This window comes from Aedes albopictus, chromosome 2 (genome assembly GCF_035046485.1).
Source record: "Aedes albopictus strain Foshan chromosome 2, AalbF5, whole genome shotgun sequence".
In the NCBI taxonomy this organism is placed as follows: Eukaryota; Metazoa; Arthropoda; class Insecta; order Diptera; family Culicidae; genus Aedes; species Aedes albopictus.
In genome coordinates, this window is record NC_085137.1 from 432143492 (window position 1) to 432160975 (window position 17484).

Consider the following 17484-nt stretch of genomic DNA (forward strand, 5'->3'; position numbering starts at 1 on the left):
GCCGCGTGTTCAAAGGAAACGAAGAATGGACACACATGTTCCATATTCACGAAAAGACTACCGCGTGCTCTAGGGAAACGAAAAATGGATACATATGTTCCATATTCACGAAAAGACTACCGCGTGTTCAAGGGAAACGAAGAATGGACACATATTTGGGGACAGGATACATTAGCTGCTCATTATGTCGCACCTACCCCTACAGCATCAAGCGAACTACAAAAATTAAAGTCAAGTGAGAAATTGTCTACGCAGTCCCAAAATGGGACTCCCTGTCCAAAAGACCCCGATCCCTACTTATATATGCAAACATATGAAATTTCCCAAGTACTCTCGGAGATTGGTCCACAACAACGGTTATCTTCCATAATCATAAAATCGGTCCCAGAAACTAGAAGGGATCGTATTTGTAGATCAACTTCTGTCAATTAATTTAGGAATAATTATTATCCTGCGACAGTCAGAGATTTTATCATTGCTTTCAAGAGTATTCCTACGATTGTTGGATGTTGCAGGTAATGATCCCCCTGACTGTCAAAAATGATTCCTCAGACTGACGCTGATCTCTGTTAGCCGGAAGATTCATTTTACGATATTTCATCTGACGGCAGATAATTTCCCGGATGCCGAAAAATCTCCGGCTTTCGGAAGATAAAAGTTGTCTTTCGCAACGGAGAAACCATCTCCTGGCAGCAGTATGAATGGTCTTTCAAAGGCCGGAAGAATCATTGCTTTCTCCTCCTCCTCCTGCATTAGAAAAACATTCAAAATCATCGAAAATTTTAAGATTTGTACGGATGTGGGGAGATGATTTCTTCTGCTGTCAAGAACTCCTGATTCCTCCGGCAACCTGGTTTTGATGTTTAGCTTCCGACAGCAGAATTCGAATGATGCTTCAGATTGTCGAATTCATCTTCCTAAAGCAGGAGGAATCTTGAGAAGACAATGATTCTTCCGGCCTTCGGAAGACCATTCCTTCTGCTACCAGGAAAATTTAATTTGTTGTAGAAACCTACCTGACGTACTTCATCCAGCTGGAATTTGTTGAAATCGCTTGGGCGCCGAGCGCCACCGCGGCGCATCACTCCGGTAGTCCTGATTCTAGTGAAATGAGGATGGAGCTGTATCGGCGGGGAGAATATAAAAATGTAGTCCCTCAAATTATGATAAATGCTAAACTTACCTGTTAAATAGAAATTTCCACAAAATTTCGTCATTTCACCGAAAGAAATGGAAATCTCACGTGATGCCATGCCGACGATGCCGACCGAGGAAAAGTTTGACAGTTGCGGCCGCACGCACACGCTTATTCAAAACTACAGAAAAGAAGGTCGTTTTCTACCCTGCAGGGGTGGGCCGGGCCAGCCACACGGAAAAACAAACCGCTTATACTTATACCTATAGACACTATAGATTCCATAGACTCGCGGAGACATGGTTGAGGAATACGATTTCAGTGTGTTTTGCCGTGAATTTAGAGTGTACCGAGCGAATATGACGTCACGCAATCCATTGTTGCTATTGAAATCGTGACGTCATGCTCGTTTGGCTACACGAACTGACAGTTCGTTTGGCTACAGTTGTCTTCGCCTCCGCGAGTCTATGGAATCTACACGCTAGTTCGCAAATACCCATTAATGGGTATTTTAGTACCCATTTCGAAGTAAAGTGGCTTAACCCATTTAATGGGTATTTGCCGTTTACCCATTAATGGGTATTCGACTCGAACTTCAAAAAATGGGTATATTAGACCCATTGTTTTTTAACTTAAAATGGGTAAAAATGCCCCATTTTTGGAAAATTTCCAGGCTATCCAGCTATTAGAAACAATTTTATACACAATGCTAATGAAAATATAAAAACTAAATGCATTACGCAAAATTTTCTCTTGAATTTTATTTCAATTAAACAATTTCGTAACATTACACGATTACACAATCTATAAAATAAACTTTAAATCGTTTCCGCCGAACAGCGCGGGGCTTCAGAGCCGCTTGCCGTTCCTGCCTTATGGTCTACGACATTCTCAGGGACTGTCCATCCCAAGTCCATCCTCAGGGATGCCTCACTTGACATTACTCTGTCCTAAACGTTAATTAAATAAGATTTAGTCAAAGATACTTTTGAGGATGCGGTACAAAAAGTTGTTCGGAAACTTACCTTCCAGCTCCCGGAATGAATTTTCATCGGCCTGTCTTTAATGTCGTGATCATATAATTTCAGCGAGGTTCACCGTTGGATGTTGCAACCACCGACGCAAATAAACCCAGTTGTCGGACTGTCCCGGATTTATGAAAAAGGTTTTTATAAAACTCAACAAAAATACTTTTAAGACGAAACAAGGACGATTCTAAAAATGGCGGCGTTGTTCGTCAAACTTTTACATGGGTATTATTCACCCATTGAGGGGTTGGATGGTAGTACTTCAAAATGTGGAAAAAATACCCATTATTTGAAGCTTGTAAAACACCCATTATTTGACAGCTCAGTACTGATGCAAAAAATGGGTACTAGGGACCCATTTAATGGGTATTTGCAAACTAGCGTGTATAGTGTCTATACTTATACCGCAGACAGACGTTCTAGCTCGAACAAATTTATTCAAATTTTCTATGTAAATTTTCACTAGCGACACCTAGGCAACCGATTGCCACAGTGCAGTCGCGTGCAGTTGACAGTTTGAGAAACCACGTGCTTCCAGCCGCTTACTTGCCACCCAATTCACCACCCACCGAAAAATAAAATCAAAACAAACACTGTTAAAATCATTCCTACATCTGCGTCACATTCACAAAGATTTCCCAATGCGAGTGAAGTTCATCCAAATGCAGTTTTATTCAAGCAAATCTATGTAAAACAAAAATAATAATGTGTACAATATTTTACAAGAGTCCTGCGCTAATTTGTGCAAAAGATTTTAGACATTAAATAAAAGTCATTTACTCTGCACAAATTATGTGGAAACATTATTAGCGTGCAACACGTGCGGTCTTCCCGCCATCCGGCTGGAAGACGACCGTGGTGACAGTTGTTGGTCGCAACGCACATGTAAGGCAGCGATTGAATGTGAACGTCGCTAACGCCATCTGTTCGCTGATTGCCACTTGGCAATTTGTGGCGGCCATGTTTTTTACACAAGCTGCTGAGTCAAACTTGAACGTCTGTCTGCGCTTATACCCAGCGGATGGGTAGTTTTCTCGGTCTCCCCCATGAGATGTGCACGCAATGTTGTCAAAAATTTAAAGCGAGAAGCAGGAACCTAGTCGATAATAATGCCCGGCGAGAATCCAAATTTGGGTTATGGCGTTTACTTCGAAAGTCAACGCTGGGTGGTAACAACTTTGCGTTCGAGTTTGCGATGGGTTGCTATTTTCTGACGAGATCAAACGGAAACAACCAAGAAAACAACCCACTCATAGCTTAAAGCAGTTTGGCCAAAATTGGGTAATCGCACGGAAGAGTCGATATGAGTGAAAATGAAAATAACCTATATTTGGGTTGATTCAAAGAATAAGAATATCAAGAATGTCTACTCCGAGGATGCTACCAAGTTAAATCTATGATGCTACCAGAGCGTTCATGATTAACAAAAATTTTAATCATGATTAATCATTGATGATTAAAATTCCAATTTTGGTGATTATCGATTATGATTAATGATTAATTTGATTTTTAGGATGATTAAAGATTATGATTAATGAATAAAATTGGTTATATCCGTAATTATTGATTATGATTAATGATAAAAAATGGCTCATTGATTAAAAATCATGATTAATCATGATTAATCAATCACAAAAAACTGGAAATGATTAAAATATATTTATTGATTAACATGGTTCTGAAGTTTCAAAAGTAAAAGGTAACTGTATCCGGAAGATTTTTGAAAAAAGAATCACAAATAATATTATTTAGAAAAGCATTTAATCCAATTTAATTAGGATCATATATTTTATATGATGAATCATTTTTGGTGATGAATAATTAATGATTGATTAATATTTTTTCTTATGATTATGATTACTGATTAATGATTAGATTACAAAAAAAGTGTGATTAAGATTAATGATTAATGATTAAATGAGATTTTTTTGTGATTATGATTAATGATTTTGATTCATCTTAATCACTAATCATTAATCATGATTAAATTTATGATTAATCATTAACACTCTGGATGCTACTACCAACGATAACGATATACAACTTGTATTTTTTTTGGTGACCATGGCATCATTTGTGACCGGCATATGGGGCTTTTCGTTTGTTAGCCTAGTTTATGACCGACCCCTTAGTTTGACAGAAGTCAATGTCAAAGTGACAGTTAGTTCTTATTATTGTTTGGCCTCGGTTTTGGCCGACGCGAGTGATTTCTAATCGATTTGATCAGAGCAGAACGGTTTGATTTAATTATAAATCATTGATCTAAATAATATATAATGAAAAGGAAAAGCGACAAACTGGATGCCGCCAACGATGTTGCTGATGAAGGCGTATTCAAGCGGGTCCCAACAACTATTTAAGTTCCCTAATAGGCGCAAGGAACGCTGGCTTCAGATCCATCGACATTAAGAACTACTTTTGTACTACACACTGTGTGATGACGAAACGGATGCAGCATCGGATGTTTTCGAAGTAAGATTCCGACGGCAACCTAGCTGCCATCGATAATCTTGGCCGGATGCCGGAGTGTAACACATACCAAACACATACTCTTCGGGTAGCTGACGACAAGGAAGACGGTGACCGATCAGTTTACGAGTCAAACGGATTGAGCCAGTCACATGATTTTCCATCCCGACGTCACCGTCAAGATATGGGGTACTAAATTGGCACTATTTTTTTTTATTCAGATGATTGGCTAGTGCGACGACAAAAAGGGTAGATGAGGCACACCCCACATTTCTACTGTAAAGTTCTAAAACTTGTAAATATAAAGAATTTCAAAACGCATTAGTGTTGTACATTATAATGATTTGCTCGAAAATGAGGCACCATACTCACTTCACTGTTGTATTCCTTCAGAGGTCCTACATATTCTTGACTTTTTTTTTGGAAATTACACTGGGATTCGTGACCATCACCCTCATTCTTGTTTTCGATCGAATCCACTTTCGAACGAAAACCGTCCGCATTCCCGTTTACGCCAGCAAAATCAAATCTCGGATACTTATTCAAAACGACGTATCAACATAGGATTTGCGTGTATTATACGTCGTTTTGAAAAAGTATCCGAGAAATGGGCTACGGATTTGAACGAACCAAATACGTTCGAAAGCAGATACGCCCGTAAACAAGAATGAGGGTGCATGTGAGCTAGTTATTTCAACGTATTGTGAGTGTCACGAACTGATGGTTTGATTTCCGTTCCAGTAGGATACCGTAAAACGAGAAATTCATCCACTGGGGTATTTTGCGTTGTCCGTTGCCTAATTGTAGTGTTGGTTCAGTCTGTACGAACTCTTGTTAAAGCAGTATTTCTTAGTAACCCAAAAATAAAACTATATTTCACGGGGAATTTCTCTACTGTATGTCAAAAAAGCTTGAGTAAAATCTAATTTTCTAAAACTTCCTAAAATGGAATCAATTTCAAAAGTCAAATACACTTGCTTCACCATGCGGTGGGAGGACTTGGTGAACCTACAAAGCAAAGGCAAACTATGACGATGAGCAAACATCACCCAAGAATTTCTGGAGTAACTCCTGAAGATCTTGGATGGTGGAACCAATTCCAAGTCAATTACACTTGCTTCACCATGCGGTGGGAGGACTTGGTTAACCTACAAAGCAAAGGCAAACTACCCAAGAAACAGAACTAGCTGAACAGCAGTTTCTTAAGCTAAAGTTTGCTTAAGAGTCGTTTGTTCAACTTTTGTACAGCGAAAATGTTTGTTGGGTATGACGATGAGCAAACATCACCCAAGAATTTCTGGAGTAATTCCCGAAGTTCCTGGATGATGGAACCAATTTCAAGTCAACTACACTTGCTTCACCATGCTGTAGGAGGACTTGGTGAACCTACAAGGCAAAATCAAGCTATGACGATGAGAAAACATCACAAAGGAATTTCTGGAGTAACTCCCGAAGTTCTTGAATGGTGGAACCAATTCCAAAAGTCAACAACACTAGCTTCACCATGCGGTGGGAGGACTTGGTGAACCTACAAAGCAAAGGCAAACTATGACGATGAGCAAACATCACCCAAGAATTTCTGGAGTAACTCCTGAAGATCTTGGATGGTGGAACCAATTTCAAAAGTCAATTATACTTGCTTCACCATGCGGTGGGAGGACTTGGTGAACCTACAAAGCAAAGGCAAACTATGACGATGAGCAAACATCACCCAAGAATTTCTGGAGTAACTCCTGAAGTTCTTGGTTGGTGGAACCAATTCCAAGTCAACTACACTTGCTTCACCATGCAGTGGGAGGACTTGGTGAACCTACAAGGCAAAATCAAGCTATGACGATGAGAAAACATCACAAAGGAATTTCTGGAGTAACTCTCGAAGTTCTTGAATGGTGGAACCAATTCCAAAAGTCAACAACACTTCCATCACCATGCGGTGGGAGGACTTGGTGAACCTACAAAGCAAAGGCAAACTATGACGATGAGCAAACATCACCCGAGAATTTCTGGAGTAACTCCTGAAGATCTTGGATGGTGGAACCAATTTCAAAAGTCAACTACACTTGCTTCACCATGCGGTGGGAAAACTTGGTGAACCTACAAAGCAAAGGCAAACTATGACGATGAGCAAACATCACCCAAGAATTTCTGGAGTAACTCCCGAAGTTCCTGGATGGTGGAACCAATTCCAAGTCAACTACACTTGCTTCACCATGCAGTGGGAGGACTTGGTGAACCTACAAAGCAAAGGCAAACTATGACGATGAGCAAACATTACTCAAGAATTTCTGGAGTAACTCCAAAACTCAACTACACTTGCTTCACCATGCGGTGGGAGGACTTGGTGAACCTACAAAGCAAAGGCAAACTATGGCGATGAGCAAACATCACCCAAGAATTTCTGGAGTAACTCCCGAAGTTCCTGGATGGTGGAACCAATTTCAAGTCAATTACACTTGCTTCACCATGCTGTGGGAGGACTTGGTGAACCTACAAGGCAAAATCAAGCTATGACGATGAGAAAACATCACAAAGGAATTTCTGGAGTAACTCCCGAAGTTCTTGAATGGTGGAACCAATTCCAAAAGTCAACAACACTAGCTTCACCATGCGGTGGGAGGACTTGGTGAACCTACAAAGCAAAGGCAAACTATGGCGATGAGCAAACATCACCCAAGAATTTCTGGAGTAACTCCCGAAGTTCCTGGATGGTGGAACCAATTTCAAGTCAATTACACTTGCTTCACCATGCTGTGGGAGGACTTGGTGAACCTACAAGGCAAAATCAAGCTATGACGATGAGAAAACATCACAAAGGAATTTCTGGAGTAACTCCCGAAGTTCTTGAATGGTGGAACCAATTCCAAAAGTCAACAACACTAGCTTCACCATGCGGTGGGAGGACTTGGTGAACCTACAAAGCAAAGGCAAACTATGGCGATGAGCAAACATTACCCAAGAATTTCTGGAGTAACTCCTGAAGATCTTGGATGGTGGAACCAATTCCAAGTCAACTACACTTGCTTCACCATGCGGTGGGAGGACTTGATGAACCTACAAGGCAAAAGCAAATTTCGACGATGAGCAAACATCGCTTGAAAAATTCTATAATAACTTCAGAAGTTCTCGGATGACGGTACCGACTACCTAGAACAAGTACTAACACAAAGCTAAATTAATTTACAATCAATTGGAACAACTCCAGTAGTTTTTTTTTTCACGTGACTAATTTTAGAAGAAAATAGTTCTTGCATCACCTTGCAAATTGAGAAAACATGGCGAACCTTACCTATTACTTATAACAAATATTGAGTAGGTATAACCTAGAAATCCTCTTCATAACAATGATGAATTTTCGGATGCGTTACGATACAATTCCCTTCCCCACCCCTTTCCAATACTTTTTATTATTGTAACCAAAACCCACACATAAATACAATAAAACATAACTGTGCGATTTGGTCCTATTCAATGTAGAGTTGCGAGTTTTGATCTTATGTAGCTGGATGATATTGACTAGAGATGCTGGACGACGTAGCTGCTTCAGGCAATGAGCATCCTCCATGCCAAGTTGCTGGTTCTGTAGATGGAATATAGGAAGAAATGGTTTACAAGAACGGCTGGAACGTAGTTAACCGTTATGTGGCCGGCAAATTACCTTTTTCGTTTTCAAATCTCGATATATTAATGATTATTGGGATTATTGAGACTAGGAAATTGAAACTCTGTCAGATCTAAGAAGTCGTAAATATTATATCTGTTAATAAGGTTGACTGAATTTTAGGATAGAAGGAATTTTTGTTTCGAAGAATGTCGTCAGGGTACCCGAGTACCCACGAAATTGAAGTGATCATACATCCGTCTAATTTTCATCGATTCTAATTTAACTAATTCAACTCAGAAGCTTATTATGTCTCAAGAAATTATTTGTTTAGACCGACCTAATCTTTTGAAAACTCGTGCGATAGTCCCGTGGTGAACTAAATGCGCTATATCATTTAAACTACGTGGGTACACGGGTATCCTGCTGGCATTCTACGAGTGTTTTTTTACTGACCACATAACGATTAAGAGCCGATGCACACGGGCGGCGCGTCCACGCAGCGTGCACGCAAGTGCGTCCTGAGTTACACACAATCAAATGGGAGAATGCACACGAGAACGCAACGCTGCCGCGCCGCAACCGCGCCGCACCGTGTGCGTCACGCAATGTCAACGCATGCCCCACAGGAACGCTGCGGCGACGCAGCGTGAATTCACGCAGCGTCAATTAACGCTCGTGTGCATCGGCTCTAAAATAGATTTGTAATAACTATTTCTAGATTGAGTTTGAATAAGGGCGAAAGTAACATGAGCGAATTTTCTTCATCGACTTTCTCTTCTGCAAATTAAAGTGACAAGATGCAAATTCAATCGAACTTTTTTACACTTAGACGCTAGATTTCATCGCAACCTAGCGATTTATGACCAAAAAGTGCAACCATACCTACATCTTGTCACTTTAATTTGAAGAAAAGAGAGTCGATGAAGAGAATTTGCTCATGTTACTTTCGCCTTTATTTAACTCAATCTAGATTTGTTCCTAGATCGATCATTAATTCCGTCGAAGTTCAACGACTTACCCGTACCATGATCCTCCCACACAGCCATCCAAAGCACAAACGTCTTTACCCATAACATTTCCTCTACACCGGGAGCATACGCCTACGCTGGTCGACGGCCGGATGACTCGGATGTACTTCCCGTCCAACGTCGGTCGACGCTAGTACAGTGAATGGGTGCCCTGACAAAGAAGGATTCGTGTGTGCCTGAGGGATTGCCGGAAGTAACCGCATTACCTATACTGATCTGAAATCGGCAGCTTTGTAGTTCCTCTTCCTCTGTAGTTTGACGTGGATGTTGTGTCGAAAGTGGCCGGACAGCTCGATGAACAGAGTCTCCGACCCGTGTAGGGCCGGAAATTTCGAGGAGATCACGTTTTGAGGGCTCCGGGAGAGCCACTCCTGACAGAGCCCGATTAGTTTGGATAGGCTTTCCGACTGTGTAGCAGTTCTTGAAGTGGATCTACGACGTGCACGGTTCATGTGGCAGTGTGAAAAGAAAAACATTTGCATTTGGCTTCGATTCACTGCTAAGAGTCGGTCGGCCGATATGTAGGGAATTGTCGCGCAAAATCCGGAACACGCACTCATTCTGCTGAGCTGAAATGGATTTATGATATGTACTGTCTCTACAATGGTTTGAATACATGTTTTCTAGAAAAGGTGATAATAAACTTACCCCATACGATACCCAGTTTGACGAATGGGTCAAAGGAGAAATCCCGACTTTTCGACCGACCAACTGAAGATAAAAATTTTGGAATTCGTATTTCTTCTGATCGAATATTCGTTCGAGACGTTGTGGTCAGTTGCCTGCTCAGTTTACAGACCCATTCCTTTTTTCCGAGTACCTGGAAAGATCTGTGGTGTAACCAAAAAAAAATCAGCGGATTCAATATGTAAACAAAAACCTACCGTTGTAGTCACAGGATCGTTGTTTCTCTGCAGTCTCTAGTGCTGCCCGGATCTCGGATACACTGTCTGCCGAAAGGATCACGCTGCGCGAATCGGAAGAACCATTAGCCACTGCCAGCAATGCGGAATATCTGCGAAAACTGTGTTTTTTATTTGCATCCATGCAAGAAAATACGCGAACCGAAACGCGACCGCAGAAAACTTGGTAAGGAAACAACATAAACATAAACACACAGGTTTCAAAACAAAACATTATACCGAGGGGTGCGCATAAGCTAAACTATTTAATATCAAAACAAGGGGTTCGCGGATGAAAAGACCCCGTTTCATTAAAAATGAAAATACCCCAAAATTAAATCGATTTTTTTCCTACTGTTCGATCTTAGCATTTATCTTTGCTACTACCGCAGCACTATCTGTGGATGAAAGTTCAAACTTCATGCGGTAGTGCGCATTACTGATTGTATATGGATACCAAAACATACGCATACCACCTTCTCTTATGGCAAATCACGAATACTGTTACGTAGAGCTTCCACCTTAAGACGCTTGGAGAGCGCCACTTGTCTTGTCGCTTGACGTTTACATAGATAAAGGCAAGAGAGGGCATTCTTTCTGTTTTTATTCTTTGGTTGAGTTCTGGTTCCAGGTATCTGGGTAATATTTACCCATGTGAGTGTTACAATACGACACACTAAGATCAGTTTTCCCATTCTCTAAAAATATGGGTAAATCCTACTCATATTTGAGTAAATATTACTTAAAAGGGGGTAAGGGAACGTTCAAATATTCGTCCAACATTTAGGGGAGGGGGGGGGGTCTAGAAAAGTGTGACAGTACGTGTATTATGGGTATAGGAAAATTGCGCGACAGAGGGGGGAGGGGAGTCCGGAAAACCCGAAAAACGATTAATCTTCCCTAAAATAAAACTAATAATTGAGAAAACTGCACATACTCATTTATGGGAAATGCCTACCCATATTTGGGTTAAACTTTTCCCAAAATTGGGTTCGTAAGGGGTATCCAGATTATTTCATAATCAGAATCTCCGTCCAAAAATTATTCGAAATCCAATATTTCATCAATTTTGGTGCCCGGGAACTATTTTTTAAATTCATTTAAAGTTTGTGTGGGGAAAATTTTTTTTTCGATGCGAACTATCATTTTATCGATTGAACTGTCATTATATCCACGAAAATGGTAACTGTTTTGTTTATTTAACCATCAAAACAATAAAATTGGAACGCAATAAAATACGTTATACTCAGAAAAATGAGCTCTTTCGATTAGGCTATGGAAAATAGAAATATTATATTCACTAAACAACCCAATTAGCGTCCCTTACCCATATTTGAGTATTATCTGCCTATATGTGAATGATATTTACGCACTTTTGGGTATGTGCATTTTTTTTGGAAAATAGGTAAACTGGTCTTAACGTGTAGGGCACACTCGGTGAAGTAATTGTAAAGGGAAGATTCATTTATTACGCCCATCTTTTTTCGGGATTTTTAGACCCCCCCTCACCCCTCTGTCTCGCTATTTTCCTATACCTAATACACGTACTGTCACATTTTCTTAGACCCCCCCTCCCTCCAAAGTGTTGGACGTAATTTTTGAACGTTCCCAAATAGTACAACAAACCGGACTTCGCACAATCAAGTCGCGACGCGACCCAACTCGCGACGTTTTTTAATCATGTCAAAAGTAGTGCGCATCCTTCCCGTTGCTGTCAGCAACACAGCGCACTAGATGCGAAACAGTTGCGACACTTGTGGACCAAGAAAATGGCAATTTTTGATTGAATGACGGTCTTGATTCCAACCGGATAGACAATACTATTCTGAGGGTCAATTGGGTTCTTTAGGGGTATCCGGATTATTTTATAATCGGATTCTCCGCCCAAAAATTAGTCGAAATCCAAAATTTCATAATTTTTGGAGTCCAGGAACTATTTTTAAAATTCATTTAAAGTTTGTATGGGGGAAATTTTTTGTTCGGGTCGAACTGTCACTTTATCGATTGAACTGTCATTCTATCCACGAAATTTAAAACTGTTTCGTTAATTTAACCATAAAAACAAAGGTATTGGAATCCAATAAAATCACGTTATACTCAGAAACATGAGCTCTTTCGATTAGGATATAGAAAATAGCAATATTTTATTCACTAAACAACCCAATTTAAATCAGGGGGATGACGAAGTGCCAGAATCATCAACCCAGCATTCGATTCAACATGGCATCCAATGTTTTTGTTTTGATTGCTTAATTAATGGAAAAATGCACTGGAAACATCGACACTGCTTCGCTGCTACATATAATATCGTGCAAAGTGATAAAGAAAGAGAAACAATCATCAAAAACAACGATTTCGTTTGAAATGTGTAACTTCCGAAATAAGCACTAGCAACACACGAGCCACACACCCGAAAATTAGGAGCAAGTTAGGGTCGACCAGAAAGTGGGTACCAAAACGCGCCGATGATGGGTAGAGCAGCAATGTACTGAGTTTGACAGCTGTGTCACCCCACTGATTTAAATACACAACGCCACTAAATTTGTGCAGATTGATTTTCGTAGTCAGCCAAACGTCAAACTTGGGTACCGGGGACCTAATGTAGTACAAGAAGTGGTACCCAGTTCGAGCCCGAGTGCTACGTCTTAATTGGGTCTTTGGTTGTAACTTTTCAGTTAGCCAAAACCTTAACCTCCATACTTTTGTGGGGGTTTGTGCTTGAAAATCTGATCAATCTACGAACAAAATTGCGAAATCCCTATTTCATGATTTTTGCCTTTCTCGTACACAAAGTGTACTGGAAAGGCTATATGTTCACTCCAAAAATGACTTTTCGATAGAAGGCCCGGAGGGTCGAGTCACATATACCAATCAACTCAGCTCGACGAATTGAGGTGATGTCTGTGTGTGTATGTATGTGTGTGTGTATGTGTGTATGTGTGTGTATGTGTGTATGTGTGTGTACAAAAAAACTCACATCACTTTTTGGCAGTAAACCTCAACCGATTTTGATTACCGACGGTTCATTCGATGGGGAATCTGGTCCAATTGTTTCCTATTGAAAATGGTTTGGATCGGTCCAGCCGTTCCGGAGTTATGGCCATTTAGGTGTTCCGAACCGGTACCACAGGAAGGGGCCAGAAATGAAAATGCATTTAACACATGCATGCGACACATCAAACCACGGGATTTTCGATAACCTGATGAACGGTAAGCAGGAAAATAGTCTCACACCATACCTGAACCAGTAGTGTTCCGGAACCGGTTCCGGGTGTCCAGCCGGAAGTGGCCAAACATAAAAGTGGACTAAACCCATGCATGCGACATATCAAACTGCGGCTTTTTCGATAACCTGATGAACAGTAAGCAGGAAAACATTCTCAGACCATATTGGAACCGGTAGTGTTCCGGAACCGGTTGCAGATGTCCCGCCGGAGGTGGCCAAGTATAAAAGTTTACCAAACCCATGCATGCGACATAACAAATAGTGGCTTTTTTGATATCCTGATGAACAGTAAGCAGGACAATATTCTCAGAAAATCGGGTTAAGTACGGTTCCTTTGAATTCCACTAAGAATTTGCATCCTTTGACAGATACGTACTTAACCCGATTTTCTTTTATTTACAGATATTCCCCTAACAAGCCCAGGTTAATCATCATCAATATTCTCAGACCATTTAGTTGTGTTTCGGAACCGGTTCCGGGTGTCCGCCGGAAGTGGCCAAATATATAATTGAACCAAAACCATGCATGCGACATATCAAACCGGGGCTTTTTAGATGATCTGATGAACAGTAAGCATGAAAGCATTCTTTAATCATATCGGAACCGGTAGTGTTCCGGAACTGGTTCCAGATGTCCCGTCGGAGATGGTCAAGTATAACCCATGCATGCGACATATCAAATAGTCGCTTTTTTGTTATATTGATGAACAGTAAGCAGGAAACCATTTTCCGAACATATCTGAACCGGTAATGTCCGGAACCGGTTCTGGGTGTCCCGCTAGACATGGCCAAATATAAAAGTGAACCAGGCATGCAACACATCAAATCGCGGTTTTTAGGTATCTCGAGTTGCCTAAAAGAAGTTTCCGGCTATATTTGGGACAACCGATAGTGTTCCGCAACCGATTACGGGTGCGCCATGACTTTTTAGGTAACCTAATGAACGGTTAACATGAAAAAAAAAATCATAGGCCATACTTTGGAATACCAATAGTGTACCGAAACCGGTTCCAGGTGCCCCAACGAAAGTGGTCAAATGTAGAACGGAACCACGAAAAGTACACACAGCATATTAAACAACGGCTTCTTCGATAAAGCGAAGAACGGTCAGCAAGAAAATAGTCTCAGGCCACATTTAAGACTAACGCTAGTGTTCCGGAATCAGTTTCGAGTGTCTCGCAGGAACCAGCGATATGTACAAATGAACCACACCCATTCATGCAGTACATCAATTCGCGACTTTTTTTAGGAAAACTGATTAACCATTTGCATAAAACTAGTCCAAGACCGCATCAGGGACAATCGGTAAGTGATGAAATGTGAACCGAAATTGCGTTGCAAAGTGGTAAAATGTGAAATTGAAACAAACCCATGCGTGTGGTGCCATAAAACCACGCTAATTCGACAATGATTGCTGTCAGATTACCTGGGTGAACTTTTAATTCGATGAACTAACTATATTTTAGTTTTTGTTTAGATTGTAGGATTGGTTTTTGAATACAAATCCTACAGATATTGTGGTGGTACGAATTGATAGCTTGTTCCTTTTACGATTGTTGGCTTCCGAAGTTCACTGAAGTTGGTCACAAAACGGATCAGGTGTCGGAAAGCACCAAATTTGAACTTTCGGAAGTAGCAGCTGCACAAGGAGCCGCTACGGGTGTGAGTAACAGCACAATATCGAGTCATTCGTATTTACAGTGTATTACATTGTGACATTGTCGAATTAAAAAATGTCGTATTAAAGAGTGATGAATGCGCAGGGTTTAAAAGTACATGAAATTGCAGCTTTTTTGATAACACAATGATCGATTTGTAAGAACTTAGCCTCAGATCATATATTTTAGACAACCGGTAGTGTCCCGAAACCAGTTCTAGGTGTCCCACTGGAAGTGGTGAAATGTATTAGATAAAGCTAATCGTGTTTTTTAGGTAACCTAATGCTCGTAAGCAATGAAATAGTGTCAGACCCGGTAGTGCGGGAACCTGTTCCGGTACCGCATCGAAAGTAATCAAATGTACCATGCGATACATTACATCACGGCTTTTTTAATAACCTGAGGAACGGTTAACTAGAAAATAGGCTCATATCACATTAGAGACTGCCGGTAGAGTTGCACAACCAGCGTTTGGTACTTCGCCGGAACTACGAAAGTAAATAAATTCCATGCAAGCGATAAATATGTGTAAGAGAACAAATTCTTTACAAACTAAACCCACATACAAACAGACGTCTCACTATAATTACTACCTATCGTTCTTGTTTTCAACGGTCAATAAAATATAGCCTAAAATATGCAGAAAAAACTTTGTCGAAGACCGCAAAGTGATCTGTAATTGTGTAAAAACTTATATCTTAGCTTGTTAGTATCGTCTTGATATTGATCAGCCTCCAGTGTTGGAGAAGGTGCTCAAGCAGTCAACTGAGAAGTCTGATATTATTCAGCTCTGCATATACGTTGAACATAACGTCGGACCATGTGCCATTAATAAGTTTTAAGTCAATTCAATGATGGCTTTGATAAAATGCTTGCTTTTCTTTAAAAAAAAATATCAGGATTTAGGAACACTTTCACTTACGTCGACGGAAAGATTGTGAGAACATATTCGATGAGAAAGGCACTATCACCACTAGGTGGATTAATTTGGTTTTTTTTTTCAGTAAACCAACGTGGATTTTCAAACTCTAGTGCTTAATCGCTTCATATGGATCCCATCTACCGTTGTGTGTGCAAAATTGAACCGATCACCAAGCCAAAACCTGAACCTCGGTGGTTTTGTAGGATGCACAGTTAAAAATAATGAGATTTACACGTCATGTAAACTTCATTTTAGTCATGTAAACTTAGTGTTATGATGGTTTACATGATATATCAGGTAAATTTGTGTTAAATGTCATGTAAACACTCAGAGTAATGTTGAATAACATGGCATATAATGGATATCCCTTGTGGAGCAGACCTGGTGTGGTGGTTAGAACACTTGACTATCACGCTGAGGACCTGGGATCGAATCCCACTCCCGACAAACTCACAAATGTGAGTTCTTCCTTCGGAAGGGAAGTAAAGCGTGGGTCCCGACATGAACTAGCCTAGGGTTAAAAATCTCGTTAATACAGATAAAAAAAATGGATATCCCACGCTCCAATTATGTGCATCATATGTCACAGAATTTAACACTTCATTTTCGATCTGTGTGCATCCCTGAAAATCGTTCAAATTATATGAAATACGTTTTTTTGTGAAACAGTTTAGTAAACCACAATGGATTTTCAATCTCTCGGGCTCAATCGCATTAAATGAATCCCATCTACCGTTGTGTGTGCAAAATTTAACCGATCACTATGCCAAAACCTGAACCTCGGTAGTTTTATAGGATGCATACTCGAAAATCGTTCAAATTATATGAAATAGATTTTTTTGTGAAATATTTGAGTAAACCACAATGAATCTTCAATCCTAAGGGCTCAATCGCTTCATAAGGATCCCATCTCTCGATGTGTGTGCAAAATTGAACCGATCACTATGCCAAAACCTGAACCTCGGTGGTTCTGTGGGGTGCATCCTTGAAAATCCTTCAAATTATATGAAAAACGATTTTTTGTGAAAAAGTTGAGTAAACTGCAATGGATTTTCAATCTCTAGGGCTCAATCACTTCATATGGATCCCATCTACTGTTGTGTGTGCAAAATGGAACCGATCACTATGCCAAAACCTGAACCTCGGTGGTTTTGTGGGGTGCATCCTTGAAAATCCTTCAAATTATATGAAATACGTGTTTTTGTGAAAAAGTTGAGTAAACCACAATGGATTTTCAATCTCAAGGGCTTAATCGCTTCATATGGATCCCATCTACCGTTGTGTGTGCAAAATTGAACCGATCACCTAGCCAAAACCTGAACCTCGGTGGTTTTGTGGGGTGCATCCTTGAAAATCGTTCAAATTATATGCAATACGTTTTTTTGTGAAAAAGTTGAGTAAACTGCAATGAATTTTCAAACTCTAGGGCTCAATCGCTTCATATGGATCCCATCTACCGTTGTGTGTGCAAAATTGAACCGATCACCTAGCCAAAACCTGAACCTCGGTGGTTTTG

General features: G+C 40.4%; 1 long non-coding RNA gene across 1 annotated transcript; it reads right to left on the bottom strand.

The window, feature by feature from the left end:
• Positions 1 to 995: 995 nt before the first annotated feature.
• LOC134287366 (uncharacterized) lies at positions 996 to 3677 on the bottom strand. The gene is made up of 3 exons (XR_009997251.1): positions 3178 to 3677; positions 1184 to 1398; positions 996 to 1121 (listed from the first exon to the last, which is right to left on the bottom strand). It is a non-coding gene; the product is annotated as an uncharacterized LOC134287366 (long non-coding RNA).
• Positions 3678 to 17484: the final 13807 nt, after the last annotated feature.